Here is a 15,118-nt window from a genome sequence, read left to right as displayed (position 1 = left end):
ACATAGCTCGAAGAAAAGACAATCGTTGGACAAATTTAGTCATTCAGTGGCATGGCCCCCATATCCTGAAGCGGGCCCCCAGGTAAGGATCTTTGGCGGGCCCCCTACCTATCGCTAACGATAAAGGCAGTGTGACGCTCGACAGTAGCGTTTTTCAAATGGTGTACGCGGTTTAATTAATGTTTATATTGTAGTGTTTTTTTATACTTTAATACATCCTTTTGAATTATGGAGTTGTCGAGTATCGATACACAATTAAAAATTGTATCGTACAACCACATAATATTATAGAAGAAAAATAGCGCAACGGGCGATCAGAGAGAATTTGTGATGTATGTATATCTCACTTATCTGGTCGACTCGCCATACCGGGCCCCTCCTGAGTTAAAATTGTATTATATTTATTCTTTTCTTACATATTCCAGAAGTACTTAAATTGAATTGGAATACAAAAAATAATGATCATTCTATGTATATTTGCTTGGAAGTTATGAGTATTCGTTTAAAATAAAAATTGTTTTTTGGCTCTCCTGAACAATTGGGTATTTGGCACTTGCATCCGTCTGCCTCTGAGGTACAGATATTACAGTCTCATTATGGCCGAGCGGTTTACGCGTCGACTTATAATGTCGTGAGTCCCAGGTAATAATCCTGGGTCTGGCAAAAATACATACTTATATGGTTTTTAGATTTCTGTTTGGAGTCATGGAGTATGGACCTAATATCTTGAGCAAATGGTATCAGCAATTTATCGTAAAAACAAAAATCTGGTAATACAAACCTCCACACTATGGAAGCCCTATGGAATGATCTAATTAGAATCGGACATGGTCAAAAAACAAGGAAACATAAATATTGTCATCTATTTTATCTTGTTTGTTATAATTTTTATTTTTTCAAAAAATAATTGCTACCTTCTGTGTAGCTCGAATTTTAAAAACATTATTTTAAATTCGATGCTGAGGAATAAAACAAATGAAAATAGCGTAGATTTCATTTAGATTACGAATTAAAAAAAATATACGTTTTTATTGTCTATGTTATATTGTGGTGGCTCGTTAAAGTACATAATGAAGAATATTTGACAAATTGCGAAAAAAGATTTATTCGAAGGTTTTAGAAGACGTTCTGCCCACTTAGATGCCTTCATTAATTATTAATTGTGGAAATAATACTTTTACATAGGCAGCACATTTTCTTTGACAATGGTAAAAAAGCGATGAAGGGATTATGTATCAACTTTCTAGAGGGACATTTTTTATTATGCTATCTTTTTCTGTTATTTTGCACGAGGCACGTTCAAAAATTTATAAATGTCAACATAAAATTCCTAATAAATTAATAAAAAAAATATATTTTTTCATACATCCATTGAAGGGCTTTTTACCTAGTACTGAAATAATTACAAATTATACCCTTTATGTAAAAATAGTAATAAAAGTTATTTAGGTACATACCTAGTGTGATATGATTTTTATTTAATAGATTTCGTGTTAATTTAAGTTAGTTAAATATTTTTTCAATCTTTATACCTATATACCTACTGAAGTTATTTTAGAATTGCGTAATTTTATTATGTCAGTAACATGCCAAAGACGAAAAATACTTTCGTCGTGTCTGATTTTTTTTAATAATTATTATACGCAATCGGTATGTAGATGGATAGCAGAATCCAGTTTAAATCTTGAAATGTCTTCATAAGTATATACTGACAGTACCTATGTATGCTCAGACGTAAAGTAGTAATCGGAACCAGTTATAAGGTACTACGTATGTAATTCCATATTAATTGATAATATTATTATTACTAGACCGCTAGATACAAAAATAATAAGATATAAGGTTGCATTGAAACCGATTATTATAAAGTACGAATCACATTGAATATGTGTTCCACCAGGCTTACACAGCTAAGGCAATCTAGTTTAAAAACTCCAGTGGAAAGTTTACCGAATATATTGTAATATGTAGGTACCTAATTATATAATGTAAAAAATATAAGAACCGTCTTCAAAATGGATATTAATTTGAAAAAAATGCTGTGACTACGGATATCTCTTGTCTATCTCTATCTACCAAAATAATGGTTGTACTCATTTACGATACCTTATATAAATTATATTTTAATATATTCATGAAGTATTGATTTGTAAAATAAAATGGGATATCATACTGACATTAAATTTACATTTTTCTTACAAATTCTATAGATTATTCAGAATTGAGAAAGATACTCTAAATTCTTCATTTTCAACCATTAGAACACATTATCTTGAAAATAATTGAATGTTCTCATTAAACGATTAATGAAAATCATGTCCGAATATTTATGATATCTATAATGGACTAAGAATACAAATCAAATTTTGGTAAAAAACAGATTAACTGGATAATATTTGAAACTTAAAGTCAATACTATATAATATAGTAGCGTAACATGCGGCCCAACGACTAAATTAAATCATGCTTTATAAATCTAATCTAATCTAATCTAATCGAATGCTGCTAAACACGCCCCCGATGGCCGAGTGGTTACGTCGCAGGCTTATAAAGTCGTGGGTCCCGTATGCTCTGTAAGTCCCGGGGCTCTAGAAAAAAACAGATGGTGTTTTTTAATGTGTGTTTAGTCCCATATAGGGATTCCAATCCCGGGATCCCGAGCCATTTTCGATACCTATGAATTTTTTTTCAATCCCGGGATTTCGGGATTGATTTTTTATCAATTTTTATGGAAAATAAAATAAAAGCGAAAATAAAACAGAAAAAATACTTTTAATAAAAAATAACTACATAAGAAATAAACTGAGTTTGAATGAAGTTTGATTTATACCCATGTGTAGGTTGCCGATTCATTTTATTTTTTCACATGAATTATTAAAAATGAGAAAGATTGGAAAAAACAATGCTTCGCACTTTTAACAAAGTAATTCCACCATGATATCATACGTTTTACGGCAGTTTCATATTTGGCTGACTAATTAGATTTTGCAGGTTGAGCAAGTGGCTGACATCCATTTCTCGTAAAAAAAAAACAAAATCTGTTAATACAAACCTTTACTCTGTGGAGGCCCATATGATCCTATTAGGATCGGACATGGTCGAAAAATTAGATTTATGATGCGGAAAGGCCATAATGCTTCAAATACACTCTATGACAATCGGTCATATATATGTCGAAAAACCCGTTTCTTATGTTGGCGTCCTGTGTCACAGGGTGTCACAGAGTGTAAATACGATGTCATAGCTGTCATACAATATGTATGTATAAATGTCGGAATGGCATAGATTTGATCATAGACACTAAAACGATCTTAGCATAATATATGTGCCCGATCGTCATATAGTCTATTTGAGCCTTTAGTACGCTATGATTATTTGCTTTACTATTTTAAATCTCGCTAATCCATTCATTATGTCTTTACTATCAGAAACAGCAATCTCATATTAAATTCACATTATTATTTATATTACAATATTATTTACTCCATTAAACTTGTGTATTTCCAAGATTGAACGTATACAATATTAACATTAAATCTCTTAAATAGTATAAATTATACTAGATTTATTTTTGACCGATTTTATCAATGTTATTTGTAAATATAAACATTTTATATTAACAATGGAAAAAAATGCCAATCTCGGGACCAGTCCCGGGATCCCGGGATTGTCAAATTGTAATCCCGAAATCCCGGGATCAGAATTTTGGCTCGGGATTGGATTCCCTAGTCCCATCCTAATAGGTTGAGCAAGTGGCTAACATTCATTTTTCGTGAAAATGAAAATCTACGAATATGATTAAAAAATATATATATACTAGTAAAATGCTGTTGCCCATTAATGATAATATTAGCCTGGGCTCACATAAGAGCTCGTCTCGACTGAATCACGTCGAATTTGTCGATGTGATTTTGTTGTCATTCACAAAATATTTTTGGTTGTAAAACACGCCCGATGTCGTATGCAGTATTTTTCGAAGTGCCACCACGCATAAATATTCCATAATATACCTTGAAGTTCATATGCTAGTATAATTAGTACACAAGATCGCCACACGATTGCGGAAGGCCTGTCGGAGTTCGAGAGCAAGAAAGCGGTGATCATAATGAAATGACATTTCAGGTTAAAGAATATCCTTCACAACACTATATATGCATTTGCATAAGTATTTCTAATTGATAATGAATGTATCCAATATTTTCTCCTATTCAAATCACTGATGTACAACGACATTTTTATTCGTTTTGATATGAGGTCGCAACGCATCACTCTCGAGCTGTCTGCGCGGGCGAAAGATGCAACATTCCTACAAGGTTTGATTTATGGCTGTGTCGCAGACGAGACGACTTTGTATGTTCGAAGTTCTTAAAGTTTATGCTGCAAATAATAAATTGTACTTTTGTTATATGTGAGGAAAAATATATTGATCCTAATGTTGTGCATCGGGTGCTTATTCACACCAAATAGTGTTACTAAAATCCACCTAGAAAATAATATTGAAACAATACGCTGTGTTCACACAAAAACAAACCCTTAACTGTGTGCGATCATACGAGTATAAAAAGACGCGTGGATACACTGAATAAACAATATAATGCATAAGTATTATTTTTATTTCGGATGAGTTTTTAAAAATAGTTTTAAAAATAGTCACAATAAAATTAATGAATACTTACTTAATGAGTACCTATTGCAAATCTATGATGTTAATAAACTTAAAATATATTTTAAAGCTCTATTACTTTTAAGACTGCTACCATAGAAATGTTGTCGAAACATTCGTTTAAAACAGGGGGGGGGCAAACAGCGGCCCGACATCATTAATTGTACTTCTGATTACGAATAACTTTTTTATATATTTTTAAAAAATATTGACAATTGATTAGAATTTGAAGAATTTGTTGTTTCGTAAATGTATTATCTCAGTACGTCTTCTTTGCGTCTCGTCTCACACTATGTACTCATTATGTTCTACGTTGAACATCGTGACACATTTAAATACTTTTAACTCCGCGTTGCAAGGAAAAAAATTATATGCCCATGATATTGTAAAAAGTTTGAATGGATTTCAATTAAAACTCAAGTTATTCCTTCGACAAATATCGAATAATAACGTGGACCACTTTCCAACTGAAAAAGTTGCTGAATATATCAGAATATAAATTTGAAGAATATGGTAAAATTATTAAAGCTCTGAATGACGATTTTTCACAAAGATTTGGTGACTTCCCAAAAATTGAGACACGTTTAGCAATAGTACGCGATCCATTTTCAATAGATATTGATAGTGTACCGACAGAGCTACAACTTGAGATTATTGACACTGATTTAAGAGAATTGCATCGTCGTGAAGAAATCTCTAAATTTTACAATGCCCTTAATTCAGACAAATTCAACCAACTTAAAGATTATGCAAGAAAAATGTTCGTTATTTTTTGATCAACCTTTATATGTGAACAAACATTTTCGATCATGAACCTCAATAAAAACTCTTTACGATAAAATATCTCCGACGCCCATTTTCAAGCAGTTTTGAGAATATCAACTACAAAATTAACACCTGAATTTAAAAAAATGTTAAAAAATATAGAACAGTTTCATTCTTCTCATTAATTTTTTTGTAGTGTTTATTTTTCGTGATAATAAAATAGTGTATATCTAAAAATGGTATTTTCCTTGCGGCCCGCCGCTCATTTTGAATTCTTAAATTTGGCCCTCCGTCCAAAAAGTTTGCCCCCCCCTGGAAAAAGTACAATCAAAATTGATTCGAAGGTTTTGCGTCAAAACATTTTTTTGAATTGCGTATTTTATTGAAAAAAAATATTAAATATTATATCGACATCGTTTGTGTTTTTTTTTGAGAAAATATTTATTGACACCATTTTACCGAAATATTCTGGTCACTTAACATATTCGCTTCCATCTGTGGCATAAAATTAAATCTAAATTTTTAGAACATCTATTTAGTTATATAAAATACAAAAACATTATTTTCAGCCATTTAGTATAACAATGACCGGAATTAATATGTAAACCGAAGTCTTTCTTTAGCCTTCTTACCTTCTAATTGTAATACATAGTTATTAAAATAAAAATATTTTATATTTGGTTTCGTTTTATCATAATATTATACTTATATATATTTTATTACCTTCTAAAGATCCTTTGAACTGTGGGACCACTCGTTTGAAAAATACTCTTGAGCAAAAAGATAGACTTTGGCTTCGAATCTCTAGAAGGCAGTGACTGCGTGTAATGTAAAGTAAGTATATCTTTTTCAAACAGTATGCGTACGATATTATTTGCTATCTCGCCGTAAAATCCGACATCATTAGGCCAATGCCGCCTGTTCATATGAATTTACTCGCGGGGGCTAGAAATCGAGATCAACAGGTCGTTAGCGAGAGAATTTTGGAAAACATTTGCAAAAAAATATTTGATTCTGACGGAAATTCATTTGTTATCATTTCAAACGAAAGCGTTACGGTAATCTATTCAAAATAAATCAATTTCGATGTATTATTACAAAATATAGAAAATTCTAAATGTGATGTGCTAGTTTGGGCGTGGAACGAGTAAGATTGAGAGGGTTGGGGAGGAGATATATGGCCGTATAGCATTGAAATCAAATCCATGTCTGAATAGGTAAGTACATAAATTATAAATACAATTATATCGTAGGTATGTATTACGAAGATATATAAAATTTTGAATGATTCAAAAGCTGATTAGCAAATAAATTTAAATAAGTAAGTAAGTTTCCTAATGACAGCGTTATTATCAGATACTTTACACAACAAATTAATGTTTTTATCGAATCTAATAAATTTGGAACATTATTATCCGCAGTGCTCTACGAACAACACGTATTTTTTTGATCTCAGTGGAGAACTGTATAGCTAAATATAATACGTATACGTTGCATGTAACTGTCGCAAAAATCCATCTTCGAGACCCAGTATACGGTTGCTCTAATAAGCCTTCGCAAGATACCACAACTTGCTACCGTAAAGCAAGACCGTCAAAATGTAAACATCGAATTGGCGGCATTTGGTTGTAACTGAGTACAGTCGTGATATTTACAGACCCAGTATCTATTAAAACATCAAGAATACACATACCGGATGAAATTATTATGTACCTACCTACTAGTTTTTAGTGCTAAACTGGTTTAAAATATATATTACGTACTCATCGCTAAAGCGTCGTAAAAATAAAAGCTTGATAAGGACTTTATAGTCAGTGCCATTAATCGCGCTGTATCATCTCAGATATTTATTACTTTCTTTTGTAATATAATGTAACAGGATGCCATAAGTTATGCAGTTTGCATTGCGATTTGCAATATAAGATAAATTAGCATCTAAATTAGCTAATATTGCAATGTAATATGCGTGTAATAAATACAACTAATATGTTAGGAGTCCTGGGGAATATGTAATGCAATTAAGTGTCTGTGTAATTTTGAATAAAGTATTTGAATGGCTGGCTATCTGAAATACATTACTTTTATATTATATTATAATATAATGTTCTTTAAACTTAAACTGTGAGTGAAAAAAATAAACATTTATTTTATTACGACCCATTTCTGCTTCAAATAATATGACGAACCTGTACACTAAATAAAATGCTTAAATTTTCCCTACTACTAAAAAGATTTTGCATCACTGGTGTAAATGATGATAGCTAGGGGATAGCGATTGGCCTAGGTCAGGTTTAGCGAACCTTTTTACGTACGCGTACCAAAATTTCCCAAATATAATTTTTCGACTATCTGACGTGCCGAGCAGTTTTTCATGTATAAAAAATTGTACTACTCACAAAACATAGCACACATTATTATAGTTTTATCGCTTTTTTCAATTAAGCCATACATTTAGGTCCACCAATCTTCTGGTCTGCTAATCAACTGTCTGCCAGAATTATTACTACAAGCTCCACCAACGTTTTGTTTCTTATTTGGTACAACCATTTTGTGGGTAGAAATGATATTTTTGTTACTTTATTACTTAGTTTGGTTTATACGCCCAAATTATAGTCAGAATTGCTCTGATCAGATAAGGCATTCTCTCGCTACAGTGGTCTCAAGATTTATAAATCGATCTAAAAAGGTTCGCGGCGCGGTTTCCTCGCCGCCTGATGAAGTTAGTGCGATAATATAATCTGTGATGCACAAAGCCTAAGGATCGACCTATGCTATTATTCATTTACAGTAAACGTAATGCTTATTCTTGAAGAGTATTTGCCTGCAATTGATGCGATATTTCGCTTATTATTATTGTAGGTATAATTTTCTCTTCAAAATAAATCATTTGCGTGACATACGTTCGTCATCACTGGCATAGGTAGACGAAGAATGAAGGAAGTATAACAACATTGAATAGATTTGGTATTTCTTCAATACACGTCTTCTACACCCACGGTGGCCGCGCGGCTTAAGCGTTGGACTATCACGCCGTGGGTCCCTGGTTTGAATCCTGGGTCTGGCAAGTACACATATTGTTTTTCAATTTCTGTGAGTCAGGGTATGGACCTAATAGGTTGAAAAAGTAGCTGACATCCATTTCTCGTAAAAAACCAAATCTGTTAATACAAACCTCTACTCAGTGGAGGCCCATATGATCCTATTAGGATTGGGCATAGTCGGAAAAAAATTCTTCAATAGGCATTGCCATATTTCATAAAACGGCGTTTAAGTCTTTGCTGTCATATTATATAATATTTATACGTCATATTCCATACCATACATATTTAGAATCAATCTTTTACCAACTCTATTAGTTCTTAACTAATGAATTGCAATTATAAGTTACAAATTGGTTGACAATTTATTAAAAAATATAAGTAATTGTGTTAATTTAAACAAAATATATTTTGACAGCTCGACATCGAATAGAAAATAATTTTGTTTTAATGTTTAATGAATATCACCGTTTCTTATCTTACTATACTATTATATTAAGGATATACTATCCATTATTCGAAGGTTAACTCGGTATTATTATAAAGCAATTCACCACAGATATTATTGCTATATGTCTAGACATGCAAATATTTTATTCGAATAACTATACATTAAATGTATGCAGATAAGTACTAGTTTCATTGCCGCAAAGCATAACCTGAGCACCGACACATTGACGAAGGGGACAACTTCATTAAATAATTATAAGAGTACACACACATTATATAGTAGAAAAATAAGCCACTCTACTACATATACCAGTAATAAGCTTTAATTTTAAAGTCTTGTTAAAATCTGCAAGTCGAAACAGAAATGTTATAGGTACCTAGATCTTTTTTAAAGTTGTTAATTCAACACCATTACACTAATTATTGCAAGAAGTCAAATAGAGACAATTAAAAAAAACGAGAGAATTCATAATTCGATGTTATTTGCGGTAAATGATGTTTTTGTATTTCTAGCGTTGTAATTGGTTTTAACCTGAGTTAATTTTTTTCTATTGTATTGTATTTATCTTACTAAAATAATATGTCCATTTTTATTAACCAAAATGCCGTTATTGTAATTCATAATTATTATAAGCAAACTAAAATTGGACACCAGCATTAATTTTATTTTTATCTTTTTAATAAGGTAATTGATTTAAGTTATTAATTTTTTGTTTGCTTTTGACGGAATAAGTAATAGATTACTACATATGTACCAATGAGGTTATAAATAGTAGATGTACGATGTTTGTTAGATTGAAATATAACTGAAATACCTAACGGGTGTGGAGAAACAGGCAACCGATCTCAAGTGTGGAAGAATATATACTTAAACACGTGTTAAGAATACGCTTATATTTCGTTCTGACAACTTCTCTCGTTTTATGCACATACGCTCATTTAATATTGGTGTATTTGAAATTACAACACACACTATTGCACGTCTGTAATGCATGGTTCATTTTCGTAAGACACTCAATCGGAATTCTATTTATTAATCTGTTCTGTGATTATGGCCACATTAAATTGGCATGGTATGCCTCGATATAAGAGTTTCGTAATGCTACGTTGTTAGAGGAGTGAATGAATACATAATTACTAAAGTATGATTTGTTAAATATTATACATAATATATTAAAAATACATTTCATTTATATAATATTTTTTCATCAAATCACGAGTAATACATAACAATTTGTTATGCATTGAAAACAATAAAATAACATTACATAAATATATTGAAAACGATGAGGCAATCTTATAACTCTATAAAATGTATGAGTTTATAGTATTTTTTAGGAATATACCTTTCAATTCTTAGAATATTTTACATCCATGTTTTTAGATAGTATAATATTGGAGTTAGAACCATGTTGAACATACAGTAAAAGTTGGAAGGTATTTGCACACAGTATTTATGCAAACATACGTCCATGGTCAGCTGTAAAGTCTCACGGATGCTTGATAACCAGGAAATAAAGTGAGAGGCCGGGTTTTGCGAACTGCGAAACATTAGTTATCCGCAAAACCCTCTACAAATAATAATTCCATGTAGTGTTCTCTCACTGTAGTGTTTTTCTAGGGAGATTGGGTACCTAGTTGAGCGAGAATATCATAAAATATCGATGTTTGTTTGGAAAAGCATACAGGTAAAATTTACACAAATTTGGAAGTTTGTTACACGGCTTAGATAAATTTGCTTTACGTACTAATATTAATTCAGTCTGATTGAATTTAAATACTATAATTTAGTCATTGATCTTTATCTATGTAAATACATTTTTGTTGCCTTAATTTTATTTATTTGATTACCTACCTTATTAAAAACAAATTAGACATTCTCAGTATTAAAATATAATAAAGATAATTGTTATTATTGCCAAGTAAAGTGGTGTTCAAAGTATGTGCCACGTGCAACGTGCAACGCAACCTATATGAAAAAACCCCTGCCAATCGTAAATCTATGTTCAGAAGATAGATCCAATTTTTGCACCAGTTTGTGATCTCCAATGCTTCCTCTCACATCTGATTTCATTCGGAGGATAAAATAAATGGATATGTTCAGGTAGATTAACAATATGAAAGAATTGATGGTAGCTCAGCAATGATATATAGATATGCAGGTCACGCATTGCTTGTAGTCGGTAAAGTAATGAATGAGTGTGAATATAATATTATATAATATAATACATATAATATACATCTGAGAGTAGATTCCACGGAAGTATGCCTTTGAATCAAAATAAAAAAATGTCAAAAATTAAATAAATTTGTGAATGCTTTAGTTGTATAAACTACTAGATAATTTAATCGTAATTGGATAGGACGCATGTGGCTCAATTGGTAAAGCACATTAGCCTGAATCCAGTAGAGACAGTTTCGAGTCGTGCCAGGCGTCATATTTTTTCAAAGATTTTTTTCTAGTAGGAATATCTGAACTCTGAAGTCTTTCAGAATATATATGTTCTGAATTATTCGTTTAATAAAAAAATAGTTTTTGTTAAGCGCTTCGATTGTATGAAGTACGTACTAGTTAATTTCGTCGTAATTAGGATGCACGTGGCTCAATTGGTAAAAGACATTGACGCGATTCCAGTAGATGCGGGTTCAAGTCCCGTCGAGTATTTTTTCTAGTTGGTATAGGTATTATAATAAATTAGAGGTATTTTCGAAATATTATGTATGTTTAATGTAGATTATTATACGCATACTGAAATTGCTACAATGTTCATATAGTAATGTATTTTTTGTTTCATATTCCCTGAAAAAAAAAACTCTTGTCTCTTGTGTATCTAATTTCAATTATTTTCAAACGTCGATATTAAAAATTGAAAATGTCGTTTGCTCTGATACAATTATGCGCACTTATCTAGCAGCGTCAAAAACAATTTTATCTCGCCCAAAAACAAAAAAGGAAAAAACAAAACGAAAAGCATCTACCCAACTTTAAAATGTAAATTCAGCCGTCACATTGCGTAGGCTTGTAAAATGACTCCTATCAAAATACTGATTTATATGCAGCGTTAACCTTTGTTCGTAAAACGTTTGTAGAATAAGATGTAAAAATTCTATTTGGAAAAATGATTTATTGACTTGTTTTTTCCGATTCTCACCCTCGACGGTTCATTGAATTATTTTCCAAGCAGCTATAAAGGATTTGTAGAAGAGGAAGAGGTTCAATCTACCGGAAATGGGGGGCATATTGTAACAGTATCCGGCTGAGCGTTTATCAATATGTAAGTGCGTTCATCATTCAACATTAAGACGCATTTTATATTGAAAAATACATCTCCGAAAAGTTAATACCTACTTGTAACTTTTATACGATTTCCTATGATCTTAATAATATGTGACAAGAGTATCGCTGCTGTGTTTTGTGCCAAATATTTTAATATTTATTCTGATATCCTAGTATACAGTTTGGTATTTGTTTTTCGACTACTACCGTTTAGTATGGGTAACACGTTTTCTGTATAGATTTTTAGGCTCACCTCGATGTTAATTATAACTTATATCGGTCAGGTAAACATACGCTCTGTTCTAGTTAAGTACTAGTAGACGGTTAACAAAACGCAATAAAACGCGTGCCTAAACCGTTGACATATTAAGTAGATATTGCATATTATGAAACATTATGGCTCTCTCTGGTCGTCGTAAACGACCTACTCATAGTCATCTTGGTCTGCCAGAATATGCTTATACAAATTGAATTCTTTCGTAAACATACAGTTAATAATGATATTTGGGTTAGTACCACGATAGTACAATTTTTGTTTTAACCGGTTATAAATTTTAACATAAATACCTACAATAATTATTGTATGTTTACAAAAAAAGCTCGTTTGGTAATGTGCTTTCTCCCGTATCATAATACTCCATCCTTGTCTCTTCAGATGGCTGGAAGCGTCTGTATGTTTAACTTAGAAGATACAATTAATGAACACAATACAACAACGAAGACATTTGGACATCTGTTTGTCTGCGGTTCGTACTTGGCGTCCTTCCGCGGCGATAAATAATCTGTTTAGGTTAATATTTTGTATATCATATATGTCGTCCAATGACTTAATAAACAAACACAGCGCTGCCAAATAGAATGTTTTGATGTTATACTAACCCATACCTTCCAAACGTTTGCCAATTATCTTGGGAAAGGGTTACCGTATCTCTTCCAACTCTCTTCTTTTGGAGTATCGGGTCTTGAAGGTATCAATATAATGTGAATGTGATTGAATAATAATTTAATCTGCCTACTTTGAAGTAACGGTCAACATTGTCAATCTGCGTTTATGTCTTCACAGCATTGTTGTTCCGTTCTGCTGACGTGTTTGAAGTTGTTAACCACATACATAATTATAATATGTAGTACAAATAAACATAACTTGCATTGCATTGTTTATTCGCCCAAGGTGCAGAACCAACCTGCCACTGGCAATGCCAATTGGGAGGGCGATAACTATGTGCAACCAAATTGCTTCGGGTGTTGATATATTCCACTTGCGTGGGGGTCAGTTTAGGTGGACGCATTTTATAAATTCTTAAAATAGGGTCTCCTTAGCAAACTCGGTGTACTTTTTTGAACTTCTATACATGTATAATTGTATTTTCACTGCTTTTGTATGTTTATATTATGTTCTCTTTTTATATATTCATTTTTATTACTTGTGTTACTTTTTTCCCTTCTTTATATTTCATGTCATATTGTGAACGTCTTAAACTTATAATTTGTAATGTCCACAATATGTTAATTTTTTTAAATTGAATTGAATAAGTACCCTGGTAATCTATCAGTGCTTTCTATGCATATTAAATTTAATGTATAACTTTGATAAAAATATATTTTAGTTTATATACGAGTACAATGTATTAAATTTTAATGTGCCTATATTTATGATGTAAAAGTCTTGATTGACATGGGTTCAAGTTATATTTAAATACAGAATATGACATTTTTATATTAAAAATAACATATCAAACCACCAGTGACGTCCCTAGACAAAATGCCGCCCCTAGGCAGCGTCAAAATGCCGCCCCATTTTTTTATCATCCTTTCATTACTCCAATATCTAAGAAATGTGTTGAATGAAGCATGGCCCCCTCATCCTGAAGCGGGCCCCATGTTAGGATCTTTGCCCCCCCCCCCCTACCTATCGCTAAGGTTAAAAGCAGTGTGACGCTCTATAGTAATGTTTTCCAAATGGTGTACGCGTTAAAATTGATGTGTATATTTAGTGTTTTTTTGTATATTTTAATACATACACTTGAATTGTGGAGTTTTTGAGTATCGCTACACAATTATAAATTGTATTGTGTAACCACATAATTTTAAATAATATGGCGAATTTTTTGCTATTAGAGCAAATTTGTGATAAGTGTTTATCTCACTTATCGAGCCCGAGCCCCAGGTTAGAGCCCTGTCTTGTGGGGGCCATGGTTTGGATACATTACTAATAAAATATACACCTACCACTAAGCTGAAACATACAAAATTAAATTTAGATATCAATAAATAAATAAGCGAATAAATATAATATTAGTTAGACACTTACCCAAATCACCAGAGTCTGAGATGCCATTTGGTTAATATGTCTGACACATTGGTTTGCATCATTTAGTAATACCTACGCAGATGTATTATTTTCACACCATTTTTTCTATGCTATTATTGTACCCTACAACATGTAAACAAAATAATTTTCCTCATTATTTTTTTAATATAAACCTAAATTTAATCATAAATACACTATTAATTAATGGTCTCAACATTCAACCGTTGATGATTGAAATAAACTACAAATCCACACTTTTATCAGCAAAAAATATGTTTACAAAAAAAACGACTTAAAAGAAGGTATTGCACAGTATTGTATTCACAGCACGATAAATATGATATAATCTAGGTAGATACCTACTAGTGTACATTTCCCTCTGATTAGCGATGGACAGAGCATCGAGAGCGTCGACAGCTTCAAGTACCTGGGGGTACACATCACGGGAGATGGCATTTTGCAGAAAGAGCTCGCTATCCGAATGGGAATGGCTGGAGCAACATTCAACTCGATGCGAAATGTCTGGGACTCACGATTGTACTCGGTCAAAACCAAATGCCGCCTATTCGACGCTTGCATTCTGACGGTGCTGCTTTACGGTAGCGAATCATGGC

The 15,118-nt window shown here is 32.1% G+C and overlaps 1 protein-coding gene across 1 annotated transcript in view; it reads left to right on the top strand.

Annotated features, from left to right (window-relative positions):
* LOC147078483 (kinesin-like protein CG14535) overlaps nt 1-15,118 on the top strand; it is a 536,313-nt gene that overhangs the window by 201,457 nt on the left and 319,738 nt on the right. The window lies entirely within an intron of this gene.

The sequence above is a fragment of the Rhyacophila brunnea genome, unplaced genomic scaffold, assembly GCF_057557595.1.
Source record: "Rhyacophila brunnea isolate RB1 unplaced genomic scaffold, BYU_Rbru_1.0 scaffold_11, whole genome shotgun sequence".
Classification (NCBI taxonomy): domain Eukaryota; kingdom Metazoa; phylum Arthropoda; class Insecta; order Trichoptera; family Rhyacophilidae; genus Rhyacophila; species Rhyacophila brunnea.
This window is presented reverse-complemented; position numbering and strand designations above follow the sequence as displayed.